Below are 15,219 nucleotides of genomic sequence, written 5' to 3' on the forward strand. Positions count from 1 at the left end.
TTACATGGATTTGGGAGGTGTCTTGTGGACCAGTGTCCTGAACTTGGCTCTCCCACCTCAGAAGCACAGCCCTGACACCTAGCTGGAGCACCAAGAACCTGTCATCCACACAGCTCAGAATAAAAGGGAGGAAAAAAAAGAAAGAAAGAAGATAAAATGAAGTAAAATAAAATAAAATAAAGTTATTAAAATAAAAAAATAATTATTAAAAAATTTAACATGTAATAAAAAAAAAAGAAAGAAAGAAAGAAGAGAGCAACCAAACCAAAAAACAAATCCACCAATGATAACAAGTGCTAAAAACTATACTAAAAAAAAAAAAAACGGAATGACAGAACCCTAGGACAAATGGTAAAAACAAAACTATACAGACAAAATCACACACCGAAGCATACAGATACACACTCAGAAAAAGAGAAAAAGGGAAAACATATATATATCATTGCTCTCAAAGTCCATCTACTCAATTTGGTATGATTCATTTTCTATTCAAGTATTCCACAGATGCAGCATACATCAAGTTGATTGTTGAGATTTAATCTGCTGCTCCTGAGGCTGCTGGGAGAAATTTCCCTTTCTCTTCTTTGTTTGCACAGCTCCTGGGGTTCAGCTTTGGATTTGGACCCACCTCTGTGTGTAGGTCGCCTGAGGGCATTTCTTCTTTGCTCAGACAGGATGAGGTTAAAGGAGCAGCTGCTTCAGGGGATCTGGGTCACTCAGGCCAGGGAGAGGGAGGGGTACGTTGTGTGTGGCGAGCCTGTGGAGGCAGAGGCCGGTGTGACATTGCACCAGCCTGAGGCATGCCATGTGTTCTCCAGGCGAAGTTGTCCCTGTATCACGGGACCCTGGCAGTGGCAGGCTGCACCAGTTCCCCAAAAGAGGGGAGTAGATAGTGACCTGTGCTTGCACACAGGATTCTTGGTGGCTGCAGCAGCATCCTTAGCACCTCATGCCCATCTCTGGGGTCTGCACTTATAGCCACGGCTTGCACCCTTCTCTGGAGCTCCTTTAAGCGGCGCTGTTAATCCCCTCTCCTCATGCACCAGGAAACAAAGAGGCAAGAAAAAGTCTCTTGCCTCTTCGGCAGTTCCAGACCTTTTCCTGGACTCCCTCCGGGCTATCCTTGCCGCATTAGCCCCCTTCAGGCTCTGTTCATGCAGCCAACCCCAGTCCTCTCCCTGGGGTCTAACCTCCGAAGCCCGAGCCTCAGCTCCCAGGCCCCACCAGTTCCGGCGGGTGAGCAGACAAGCCTCTCGGGCTGGTGAGTGCTGGATGACACTGATCCTCTGTGCTGCAATCTCTCCGCTTTGCCCTCTGCACGTCTGTTGCTGCACTCTCCTCTGTGGCTCCTAAAGCTTCCCCCCTCCGCTACCTGCAGTCTCTGCCCGTGAAGGGGCTTCCTAGTGTGTGGAAAACTTTCCTCCTTCACAGCTCCCTCCCACTGGTGCAGGTCCCGTTCCTATTCTTTCATCTCTGTTTTTGCTTTTTTCTTTTGCCCTACCCAGGTATGTGGGGAGTTTCTTGCCTTTTGGGAGGTCTGAGGTCTTCTGCCCACGTTCAGTAGGTGTTGTGTAGGAGTTGTTCCACATGTATTTCTGATATATTTGTGGGGAGGAAGGTGATCTACACATCTTACTCTTCCGCCATCTTGAAGCTCCTCCTATAGTAATATTTTAATTTATTTGTTTGAGTGTCTGTAACCCTATCTTACTCTTTGAATTTCCAAAGTATTAAGAATACTTTATTGTATTTGCATGTTTCAGAGCAAAGAATGTTAAAAATTTTATTGAACAAATGGATGGGTTAAACAATAATTATTATAAATCTTATGTGTGGCCAGAGAAATATGCTTTTTTCGAAAAGGAGCTTATAAGCAAACACTAATTTAATAAATAATAATATGAGAGCTTAAAATTGCATCCAAAAGTGATGCAGACAAAATTCACTAAAAATATTCAGAAAAGGGAATTGGTGAAATCTGATGTAATTATTATTAAGAGTTCCTGACGAGGATTGGAACATCATTTGAATGTTAATGTAAGTGTAAAGTTTGCATAGCCTAGGACAGAATGACAACAAACAATTCCAAAAAGCATAGATGATTTTGAGGATGGAATGAAGCTAAGATTATGGTAGGAATCTAGGTTGAATGCTGCCTCCAGTTTGTGCTGAGTGGTAGTAAGAAGCAGGATTTAATAGAAAAGGTATTATGAAAGACTGCTAAGTTTGGAATTAGAAGATCAGAGTTAGAATCTTCTTACTCACCTGTGACCTTCAGTAAGGCTGTTTTGATGATAACATTCAACAATGCAGGTATAATTCCCTAGGATAATGTGTAAGAGATAGTAAGTGTTCAAAATTATTAGTTAAATGTGAATAGGATTAGAAGAAATGAGGTTTCCTTGGGACTTTATCATACATACAGTATGATTCAACCTTAAGTAATACTGACTTATATTAAGACTCCACAGTCATGAAAGTAGTGCTTTCCCTTGTTCCCTTTGCTTCTACAGATATAGAGACTGTTTCTTATGTGATTAGCAAATGGGATCAAAAATTGTAATTTTTTATTGTAATCAGAATTGTAACATAAATAGGAATAAAAAACCTGTGCTTAATTTTCCATATCCCAGGAAGATAACATCACTTTTGGGAAAAGTTTTTAGGAAAACATTCAGTGTCAAATCAACAAATAAACAAACAAACAAATTAAGCATGAAAGTTTCCTTAAAAGAGTACACTGCTGGACTTTGAAGGAAACTGAAGGTCATCAACACAAACTCTATCAAATTATTGATAAGAAAAAGTGAAACCTGCAGAGGTTAAGCAACTGCCTAAATCTACAAATAGTTAGTCTTGTATGATGGTTTTTAGGAGATGGCTTCACAATCCCCATGATCTCTAAACCAGTGTTTCTTTCTCACTGGTTCTAGGTGGGCATCTGTCAGCAAAATAAGGTCATGTCCTGCGTCTTTATCGTTAGATCTTTTAGGTAACTCACTTGTCCTCAATGCAAACCCATTTTTAAGGCATAAAGAGATGCCCAGACAAAACCCAAAATTATACTTGCAGCAAAACCCCTGCTATTTCAGTACATTAGCTACAGATTCAATAAAAGTAAAGTGGTTGTTAAGCTTTTCAGCTTGAATGGCATCATTTTTTATTGCACTTGGAAGAAAAATGTGGTGGCATCAACCCAAAATCATAAAACCAGAGCATCTAACAAAAGATGCTGTGAGCCTTGAACTCCATTATAATTTCAGATTTGGTGTGCTTCCACTCTGTAAATCACCTGAAATTTACAGCTGCACTTGCAAAGTCAAGCATGAGGCTGAACTCTTAGATAAACAGAATTGCTCACAGTATTCCCAGAATGTGCACTGTTAGCAAAACTGGGCCCTCAGCCCAAGAAGGGCTCTAGATTTACCCAAACGGGCTGCTGCTCTTTAGCCAAAATCAATTGGAGCTTTGGTAATTAAATATATATAGAAATAGTGTCAATCTTTCAGGTATCTTAAAAGAGTCTACACTAAGTTATAGGGGAAAACGAATATTCCATAAGTCTTTTTTTAAAAACAGCTTTATTGGAGTATAATTGCTTTACAATGGTGTGTTAGTTTCTGTTTTATAAGAAAGTGAATCAGCTGTACATATACATATATCACCATATTTCCTCCCTCTTGCGTCTCCCTCCCATCCTCCATATCCCATCCCTCTAGGTGGTCACAAAGCACCGACTTGATCTCCCTGTGCTATGTGGCTGCTTCCCACTAGCTATCTACTTTACATTTGGTAGTGTATATATGTACATGCCACTCTCTCACTTCATCCCAGCTTACCCTTACCCTTCCCCATGTCCTCAAGTCCATTCTCTACATCTGCAAGTTTATTCCTGTCCTACCCCTAGGTACTTCAGACCATGTTGGTTTTTTTAGATATCATATATATGTGTTAGCATATGGTATTTTTTTTTCTGTTTCTGACTTACACTTCACTCTGTATGACAGATTCTAGGTCCATCCATCTCACTACAAATAACTCAATTTTGTTTCTTTTTATGGCTGAGTAATATTCCATTGTATATGTGTGCCACATCTTCTTTATCCATTCATCTGTTGATGGACCCTTAGGTTGCTTCCATGTCCTGGCTATTGTAAATAGAGTTGCAATGAACATTGTGGTACATGACTTTTGAAACTATGGTTTTCTCAGGGTATATGTCCACTAGTGGGATTGCTGGGTAGTATAGTAGTTCTATTTTTAGCTTTTTGAGGAACCTCCATACTGTTCTCCATAGTGGCTGTATCAATTTACATTCCCACCAACAGTGCAAGAGTGTTCCCTTTTCTCCACACCCTCTCCAGCATTTACTGTTTTACTGTTTGTAGATTTTTTGATGATGGCCATTCTGACAGGTGTGAGGTGATATCTCATTGTAGTTTTGATTTGCATTTCTCTAAGATTAACGAGGTTGAGCATTGTTTCATGTGTTTGTTGGCAATCTGTATATCTTCTTTGGAGAAATGTCTATTTAGGTCTTCTGTCCATTTTTGGATTAGGTTGTTTTGTTTTGTTTTGTTTTGATATTGAGCTGCATGAGCTGCTTGTAAATTTTGGAGATTAATCCTTTGTCAGTTGCTTCATTTGCAAATATTTTCTCCCATTCTGAGGGTTGTCTTTTCGTCTTATTTATGGTTTCCTTTGCTGTGCAAAAGATTTTAAGTTTCATTAGGTCCCATTTGTTTATTTTTGTTTTTATTTCCGTTTCTCTAGGAGGTGGGTCAAAAAGGATCTTGCTGTGATTTATGTCATAGTGTTCTACCTATGTTTTCCTCTAAGAGTTTTATAGTGTCTGGCCTTACATTGGAGTCCTTAATCCAATTTGAGTTTATTTTTGTGTATGGTGTCAGGGAGGGTTCTAATTTCATTCTTTTCCCTGTAGCTGTCCAGTTTTCCCAGCACCACTTAATGAAGAGGCTGTCTTTTCTCCATTGTATATTCTTGCCTCCTTTACTAAGAGTAAGGTGACCAAATGTGCATGGGATTATCTCTGGGCTTTCTATCCTGTTCCATTGATCTATATTTCTGTTTTTGTGCCAGTACCATACTGTCTTGATTACTGTAGCTTTGTAGTATAGTCTGAAGTCAGGGAGCCTGATTCCTCCAGTTCCATTTTTCTTTGTCAAGATTGCTTTGACTATTCGGGGTCTTTTGTGTTTCCATACAAATTGTGAAATTTTTTGTTCTAGTTCTGTGAAAAATTCCACTGGTAGCTTGATAGGGATTGGGTCGAATCTGTAGACTGCTTTGGGTAATATAATCATCTTCACGATGTTGATTCTTCCAATCCAAGAACATGGTATATCTCTCCATCTGTTTGTATCATCTTTATTTTCTTTCATCAGTGTCTTATTACTTTCTGCATACTGGTCTTTTGTCTTCTTAGGTAGGTTTATTCCTATGTATTTGATTCCTTTTGTTGCAATGGTAAATGGGAGTGTTTCCTTAATTTCTCTTTCAGATTTTTCATCATTAGTGTATAGGAATGCAAGTGATTTCTGTGCAATAATTTTCTATCCTGCTACTTTACCAAATTCATTGATTAGCACTAGTAGTTTTCTGGTAGCATCGTTAGGATTCTCAATGTACAGTATCATGTCATCTGCAAAGAGTGACAGCTTTATTTCTTCTTTTCTGATTTGGATTCATTTTATTTCTTTTTCTTCTTAGATTGCTGTGGCTAAAACTTCCAAAATTATGTGAATAATAGTGGTGAGAGTAGACCACCTTGTTTTGTTCCTGATCTTAGAGGAAATGGTTTCAGTTTTTCACCATTGAGAATGATGTTGGCTGTGGGTTTATCATATATGGCCTTTATTATTATGCGTTAAATTCCCTCTATGCCTACTTTTTGGAGGGTTTTTATCATAAATGGGTGTTGAATTTTGTGAAAGCTTTTTCTGCATCTATTGACATGATCATATGGTTTTTCTCCTTCACTTTGTTAATATGGATAATCACATTGATTGATTTGTGTATACTGAAGAATCCTTGCATTCCTCGGATAAAATCCAGTTGATCATGGTGTATTATCCTTTTAACGTGCTGTTGGATTCTGTTTGCTAGTATTTTGTTGAGGATTTTTGCATCTATGTTCATCAGTGATATTAGCCTGTAGTTTTCTTTCTTTGTGACATCTTTGTCTGATTTTGGTATCAGGGTGATGGTGGCCTCACAGAATGAGTTTGGGAATGTTCCCCCTCTGTTATATTTTGGAACAGTTTGAGAAGGATAGGTGTTAGCTCTTCTCTAAATGTTTGATAGAATTCTACTGTGAAGCCATCTGGTCCTGGGCTTTTGTTTGTTGGAAGATTTTAAATCAGAGTCTCATTTTCAGTGCTTATGATCGTTCTGTTTATATTTTCTATTTCTTCCTGGTTCAGTCTCAGAAGGTTGTGCTTTTCTAAGAATTTGTCCATTTCTTCCAGGTTGTCCATATTATTGGCATGTAGTTGCTTGTAGTAATCTCTCAGGAGCCTTTGTATTCCATTTCTTTTAATTTCTTTTTCATTAATTTCTATTTGCTCTTTATGATTTATTTCCTTCTACCAGCTTTGGGTTTTTTTGCTCTTCTTTCTCTAATAGCTTTAGGTGTAAGGTTAAGGTGTTTATTTGAGGTGTTTCTTGTTTCTTAAGGTAGGATTGTATTGCAATAAACTTACCTCTTAGAGCTACTTTTGCTGCATCCCATAGGCTTTTGGTCGTCATATTTTCATTGTCATTTGTTTCTAGGTATTTTTTTAGATTTCCTCTTTGATTTCTTCAGTGATCTCTTGGTTATTTAGTAGTGTATTGTTTAGCCTCCATGTGTTTGTATTTTTTACAGATTTTTTCCTGTAATTGATATCTAGTCTCATAGTGCTGTAGTCGGAAAAGATACTTGATATGATTTCAACTTTCTTAAATTATCAAGGCTTGATTTGTGACCCCACATATGACCTCCCCTGGAGAATGTTCCATGAGCACTTAAGAAGAACGAGTATTCTGTTCTTTTTGGATGGAATGTCCTATAAATATCAATTAAGTCCATCTTGTTTAATGAATCATTTAAAGCTTGTGTTCACTTATTTATTTTCATTTTGGAAGATGTGTCCATTGGTGAAAGTGGGGTGTTAAAGTCCCCTACTATGATTGTGTTACTATCGATTTCCCCTTTTATGGCTATTAACATTTGCCTTATGTATTGAGATGTTCCCCTGTTGGGTACATAAATATTTACAATTATTTTTTCTTCTTCTTGGATTGATCCTTTGTCATTATGTAGTGTCCTTCTTTGCCTCTTGTAATAGTCTTTATTTTAAAGTAGGTTTTGTCTAATGAGAATTGCTGCTCCAGCTTCCTTTTGATTTCCATTTGCATAGAATATCTTTTTCCATCCCCTCACTTTCAGTCTGCATGTGTCCCTAGGTCTGAAGTGAGTCTCTTGTAGACAGCATATATATGGGTCTTGTTTTTGTATCCATTCAACCAGTCTATGTCTTTTGGTTGGAGCATTTAATCCATTTACATTTAAGGTAGTTATCGATATGTATGTTCCTATTACCATTTTCCTAATTGTTTTTGATTTTTTATTTTAGGTCTTTTCCTTCCATTGTGTTTCCTGCCTAGGGAAGTTCCTTTATCATTTCTTATAAAACTGGTTTGGTGGTGCTGAATTCTCTTAGCTTTTGCTTGGCTCTAAAGGTTTTAATTTCTCCATCAAATCTGAATGAGATCCTAGCTGGTTAGAGTAATCTTGGTTGTAGGTTTTTCCTTTTCATCACTTTAAATATGTTCTTCTACTCCCTTTAGGCTTGCAGAGTTTCTGCTGAAAGGTCAGCTGTTAACCTTATGGAGATTCCTTTGTATGTTATTTGTTGTTTTTTCCTTGCTGCTTTTAATAATTTTTCTTTGTATTTAATTTTTTTAGTTTGATTAATATATGTCTTGGCATGTTTGTCCTTAGATTTATCCTGTAATGGACTCTCTTTGCTTCCTGGACTTGATTGACTATTTCCTTTCCTCTATTTGTGATGTGTTCAACTATTACTTCAAATTATTTTTAACAATTACTTCAAATATTTTCTCAAAGCCTTTATTTTTCTTGTCTTCTTCTGGGACCCCTATAATTCGAATGCTGGTGCATTTAATGTTGTCCCAGAGTTCTCTGAGACTGTCCTCAATTCTTTTCATCCTTTTTCCTTTATTTTACTCTGTGGTAGTTATTTCCACTAGTTTATCTTCCAGGTCTCTTATCCGTTCTTCTGCCTCAGTTATTCTGTTATTGATTCCTTCTAGAGTAATTTTAATTTCATTTATTGTGTTGTTCATCATTTTTTTGGCTCTTTAATTCTTCTAGGTCCTTGTTAAACGTTTCTTGTATTTTCTCCATTCTGTTTCCAAGATTTTGGATCATGTTTACTATCATTACTCTGAATTGTTTTTCAGGTAGAAGGCCTATTTCCCCTTCATTTGTTTGGTCTGGTGGGTTTTTACCTTGTTCCTTCATCTGCTATTTGTTTCTCTGTCTTCTCTTTTTGCTTAACTTACTGTGTTTGGGATCTCACTTATGCAGGCTGCAGGTGCGTAGTTCCTGTTGTTTTTGGTGTCTGCCCCCAGTGGCTAAGGTTGGTTCAGTGTGTTGTGTAGGCCTCCTGGTGGAAGGGAATGGTGCCTGTGTTCTGGTGGACGAGGCTGGCTTTTGTCCTTCTGGTGGGTTGGACCACGTCTGGTCGTGTGTTTTTGGGTGTCTGTTACCTTATTATGATTTTAGGCAACCTCTCTGCCAATGGGTGGAGTTGTGTTCCTATCTTGCTAGTTGTCTGGCAAAGATTGTTCAGCACTGTAACTTGTTGGTCGTTGAGTGGAGCTGGGTCTTAGCATTGAGATGGAGATCCTCTGGGAGAGCTTTCGCTCTTTGATACTTCATAGAGCCCAGAGGTCTCTGGTGGACCAATGTCCTGAACTCGGCTCTCCCACCTCAGAGGCACAGGCCTGACACCTGGCTGGAGCACCAAGACCCTGTCAGCCACATGGCTCTGAAGAAAAGGGAGAAAAAAGGAAAAAAGAAAGAAAAAAATGAAATAAAATAAAATAAAGTTATTAAATTAAAACGTTCTTAAAAAAAATTTTGGGTAATAAAGAAAAGAAAAAAAGAAAGAAAGAAAGAAAGAAAGAAAGAAAGAAAGAAAGAAGAGAGCACCCAAACCAAAAAACAAAGCCACCAATGGTAACAAGTGCTAAAAACTATACTTAAAAAAAGAAAAAAATATACAACAGACAGAACCCTAGGACAAATGGCAAAAGCAAAGCTATACAGACAAAATCACACAAAGAAGCATACACACTCACCAAAAAAAAAAAAGAAAAGGGAAAAAGTATATATATCTATATATTTTTTTTAAAAATGGAAGGCAGCAACCAAATCAATAAACAAATCTACCAACAATAGTAAACTCTAAATACTAAACTAAGATAAACATAAAACTAGAAACAAATTAGATGCAGAAAGCAAACCCCAAGTCTACAGTTGCTCCCAAAGTCCACTGCCTCAATTTTGGTATGATTTGTTGTCTATTCAGGTATTCCAGAGATGCAGGGTACATCAAGTTGATTGTGGAGATTTAATCTGCTGCTCCTGGGGCTGCTTGGAGAAATTTCCCTTTCTCTTCTTTGTTTGCACAGCTCCTGGGGTTCAGCTTTGGATTTGGCCCCACCTCTGCATGTATGTCACCAGAGGGCGTCTGTTCTTTGCTCTGACTGGACAGGGTTAAAGTAGCAGCTAATTAGGGATCTCTGGCTCGCTGAGGCTGGGGAGAGTGAGGGGTACAGTATGTGGGATGAGGCGGTGGCGGCAGAGGCCAGCATGACATTGCAACAGCCTGAGGTGTGCCATGTGTTCTCCCGGGGAAGTTGTCTCTGGATCACGGGACCTTGGCAGTGGAGGTCTGGACAGGATCCCGGGAGGGGAGGTGTGGATAGTGACCTGTGCTTGCACACAGGCTTCTTGGTGGCTGCAGCAGCAGCCTTAGTGTTTCATGCCCATCTCTGGTGTCTGCGCTGATAGCTGTGGCTTGCTCTTGTCTTTGGAGCTCATTTAGACAGTGCTCTGAATCCCTTCTCCTCATGCACACCAAAACAATGGTCTCTTGCCTCTTAGGCAGTTCCAGACTTTTTCCTGGACTCCCTTCCAGCTAGCTATGGCACATTAACCCCCTTCAGGCTGTGTTCACACAGCCACACCCTCTTCTTTCCCTGGGCTCTGACCTCTGATGCTGGAGCCTCTCCTTCCAACCCCCACCGGCCCCGGCAGGTGAGCAGACAAGTGTCTCAGCCTGGTGAGTACTGGTTGGCACTGAACCTCTGTGCGGGAATCTCTCCGCTTTGTCCTCTGTACCCCTATTGCTGTGTTCTTCTCCATGGCTCCGAAGCTTCCGCCCCCTGCTGTCTCCACCAGTGAAGGGGCTTCCTAGTGTATGGAAACTTTTCTTCCTTCACAGCTCCCTCCCAGAGGTACAGGTCTTGTCCCTATTCTTTTGTCTCTGTTTTTTTCTTTTGCCCTACCCAGGTACGTGGGGAGTTTCTCGCCTTTTTGGAAATTTGAGGTCTTCTGCCAGCTTTCAGCAGGTGTTCTGTAGGAGTTGTTCCACATGTAGATGTATTTCTGATGTATTTGTGGGGAGAAAGGTGATCTCCACGTCTTACTCCTCTGCCATCTTGAAGGTCTCTCCCATAAGTCTTAATTGTGATATATGATCCATTTTTAGCTTTCTCTCATTTTTCCATTTCCCCTTTTATTATTAAGAATTGACAAATTTAATTCTTAGAATCAGTCAAGCATTAACAGACTATTTATTGAGAAAATTATGTATATAATACTGGACCCAGCACTACAAAGCGTCTGTACAAACACACACACACACACATCCAATGACATGGTGATGTCGTTCTTGTTCTTCAGTTGAGCAGAGGTGGGGAGAGAAAAGTGACATGTGTCAAGGGCCTACCACATGCAGAAAACTTAACATATAATGGAGAAATATGCATACCTTCCCTTTCCTACCCTCTCATATTTCTTACTTAAACATGGTATTTAATCTAGTTAGCAATTTTGGATCCTACTTATTTTTATTCTCAACTACCAAATGGAAAAACCTAATATTAAAACTATTCATTAGTTTGCTTTACATCACTGAATTATTAATGCAACGAATATTTGAATCTACTTTTCTTAGTCCTAATCCATGGTCTTGCTACACTGTCATTTTCTGATCTGTCTACAGCACAACTGCTTCCTTTTCACTGAGTTTCTGGTAAATACATCTCTTCATGGAACATATTGAACTTTTGGTAGGTCTTGAAAGATAGATAAGATGTGAATGATTGTAAAGAAAGAAAAAGATATGGCATGAAATACAGATGGGCACAAAGGATTTGGATAGAGCAGGAAAACTCAGAAACGTCTAGAATAATATGTTTAACTTGAAGACTTTTCAGATAGAAAGTTGGAAAATTGAAATTAGATTGAGAAGGATCTAAAATAGTGGAGACTTCAAAATTCAAGGGCTAATAATTATCCACTAGTACCAAATGATTGTCACTATGTGCATGAGGACATATTTGCTCCATCATCATTCATACCTATGCTCTAAGATTCAACTCCTTTTACCAGCCTCCAACAATCACTATACTTTTCATGTGAATAAGAAGGGAAAATATTATTGTAAATCACTTCTTTGTATGAAAGGAACATATCATTATCACTTCTTTTTTTCTTCTTTTCAGAAAATTGTTTGAACCTCTAAGGGATTACTGAACATTATTTTAAATACTGTGAAATAACTGAAATTATAATACAGACTTAAATACAAGGAGATTATAATCTAGTTGCAGATATTTGTAAATAAGTTGTTTTGATTTCATTAAAAATTTAGGAAAGTTTACTTTTGGAACTTATTTTCTAAAGAAGAATTTGGTAGAGATTACTGATAATCATGATTATATATTTTGCACAAAAGATTTTTTAAGTCACCTTTTATAGAAGTATAACAATGCATTCATTTTAAGAAGACTTTTCCTCCCATTTCCATTCATTATTCTTACAAATGCATAGAATTTATTTTGGACAATTTCTTCTGTAGGATATATTTATATATTTTCACAAAACAGGAAATAATCCAACTTTGTGTTTTCAGCCTTCCTTAATTCAAAGAAGAAACATTACATCACAGCTGAGATATTTTAATTTTTCCAAGAGGAGAAGTCTTGCTGTCTCAAAGAAGGATGGAAGAGGAGGATCACATTGATAATGCATGTCTTGAGCACAAAGGCAAGAACCTTATTAAAAGAGAAATAGCCCTCCACATGATTGCCTTTCCTTAATTCAACCTACTCACTCTCCTTTGCACCACCATCTCTATACCATTCTCAAAGCACTTATTAAGCCTTGATTAAAACTCTGTACTATTATTTAATCCTGAAAAATAAACCTGTATTTACATTCTGCTTACACTCTGTTTCTTTATTTACAATCTGTTTCATAAAGGTAAATTTTAATATAAGAACAGTATCTGGGGGAAAATGAGGTCTGGCATGGTAGAGAATACAGATTTTGCTTGTCAGAACTTTTACCAGTGGGTATTTGGTAACTAGGACTCCTCAAAATATTTGGTATAAAGCATGTCCATCAAGGAGCGTGCTCTCATGAATTAATTTTCCAAAATCTTGCATACTCTTTTCTGCCCTGCAATAAAAATAAAGTCTATTAAATGTAAATTTTCTAATATTTCAAATATTTTACTGTAAATAAACATTTGCACTTAGTATAAGCACATGTTCCCCAAACATTTGTCCATCAGGAAAAGTTTTTTTTTTCCCTTTTTTGAAATTGCTATTAATATTCACATGTATGAAAATAGTTTAGAAATCCTCAGCATACGTTATACAAAGATAATTTCATGGGTTTCAAATAAAATAAAATAGTAATGGAAACCAGCTTTAAAATAATGATGAACTGGAGATTTAAATAAGAAAATTCACAACTAAAGTTAGCTTAATTTGCAGTCAAAGTTAAGTGAATATCAGCTTAAGATAAACTATTTTACATATATATATATATATATATATATATATATATATATATATATATATATATATATATACTACATGGTAACTACAAACCAAAAACCTGCAATAGATACACAATAAACAAAGGAAACCAAACAAAACACTAAAGAAAATCAAACCTCCAGGGAAGAGAACAAGAGAAGGAGAAAAGAACAGAGAAGAGCTACAAAAACAACCAGAAAACAATTAACAAAATGGCAATAAGTGCATACCTATCAATAATCACTATAAATGTAAACTGTCTAAATACTTCAATCAAAAGACATAGAGTAGATTAGTGGATAAATAACAAGACCTACAAGAAACTCACTTCAGAACTAAAGACACACATGAATTAAAAGTGGAGGTATGGAAAAAGATATTACATACACATAAAAATGAAAAAAATACAAGCTGGAGTAGCAGTACTCATATTAGACAAAATATACTTTAAAACAATGATTGTAACAAAAGACAAATAAGAGCATTACATAATGATAAAGGTGTTTATCAATGAAGAGGTGGGCAAACAAAGCCCAAAGTCAGTAAAAGGAGGGAAATAATAATGATCAGAGTGGAAATAAATGAAAGGGAGGCTAAATTTTTTTTAAAATTTAGAAAAGATTAATAAAACTCAGAGCTGGTTTTTTGAAAAGATAAACAAAATTGACAAACTATTAGCAAAACTAAACAAGAAAAAAAGAGAGGGCCCAAATATATAAAATTCAAAATATAAAAAGAGACTTTACAATCAATACCACAGAATTACAAACAAACATAAGAGATTACTACAAATAATTATATGGCAACAAATTGGACAAACTAAAGGAAATGGATAAATTCATAGAAACATACACTCTTAGAAGAGTAAATCAGGAAAAAATCGAAAATTTGAACAGACCGATTACTAACAATGAAACTGAATGAGTAATTAAAAACCCAACAAACAAAAATCCAGGACCAAATGGCTTCTACAAAATAATTAAAGAAGATTTAACACCTATCATTCTTAACAATTCCAAAAAATTGAAGAGAAAAGAATGCTTCCAAACATGTTCTATGAGGCCAGCATTACCCTTATTCTAAAACCAAACAAAACAGTGCAAGAACAGAAAACTAGAGGACAATATCCCTGATGAACACAGATACAAAAATCCACAACAAAATATTTGTAAAACAAATTTAACAATACATTAGAAGGATCATACACCATGGTTAACTGGAATGCAGGGATGCAAGGATGGTTCAATATCTACAAATCAATCTGTCTGATAAACCACTTTAACAAAATGGAGGTAATTAAAAATCATATGATCATCTTAGCAGATGCAGAAAAATCTTTTGACAAAATTCAGTGCCCATTTGTGATTAAAACTCTCAACAAAGTTGGTATAGAGGAAACATACCTCAACATAATAAAAGTCATATGTAACAGACCCACAACTAACATAGTCAACAGTGAAAGCTTTTCCTTTAAGATCAGGAACAACACAAGGATGCCCACTCTTGACAATTTTATTCAACATTGTATTGGAAATCCTAGCCACAGCAATCAGACAAGAAAAAGAAATAAAATACATCCTGATTGGAAGAGAAGAAACAAAATTGTCACTATTGGCCTATAATATGACACTGTATATGGAAAATCCAAAGACACCACCAAAAAATAATAATAATTTTTGTAAACTTACGAGACACAAAATTAATATACAGAAATCTGTTGCATTTTTTACACTAACAACTAACCATGTGAAAGAGAAATTAAGAAAAACAATCCCATTTACAATTGCATAAAAAAAGCATAAAATGCCTAGGTATAAATTTAATAAAGGAGATAAAAGACCTGTTCACTAAAAATTATAAGACATCATTGAAAGAAACTGAAGATGACACAAATAAATGGAAAGATATACTGTGCTCATGGATTGGAAAAATTAGTATTGTTTAAATGTCCATACTACTCAAAGGTATCTACTGACTCAATGTAATTCCTACCAAAATACCAAAGGAATTTTTCACAGAACTAGAACAAATCATCCTAAAATTTTATGGAACACAACACAGAAGACCTCAAAT

General features: G+C 36.7%; 1 long non-coding RNA gene across 1 annotated transcript in view; it reads left to right on the forward strand.

The window, feature by feature from the left end:
* LOC309611964 overlaps positions 1 to 14,544 on the forward strand; it is a 112,492-nt gene extending 97,948 nt beyond the window's left edge. Inside the window, exon 2 of the long non-coding RNA XR_014234863.1 lies at positions 152 to 14,544. This is a non-coding gene — a long non-coding RNA (uncharacterized lncRNA). The remainder of the gene's footprint in view (positions 1 to 151) is intronic.
* Positions 14,545 to 15,219: the final 675 nt, after the last annotated feature.

Source organism: Balaenoptera borealis, assembly GCF_965194805.1.
Source record: "Balaenoptera borealis genome assembly, chromosome: 15".
NCBI lineage: Eukaryota > Metazoa > Chordata > Mammalia > Artiodactyla > Balaenopteridae > Balaenoptera > Balaenoptera borealis.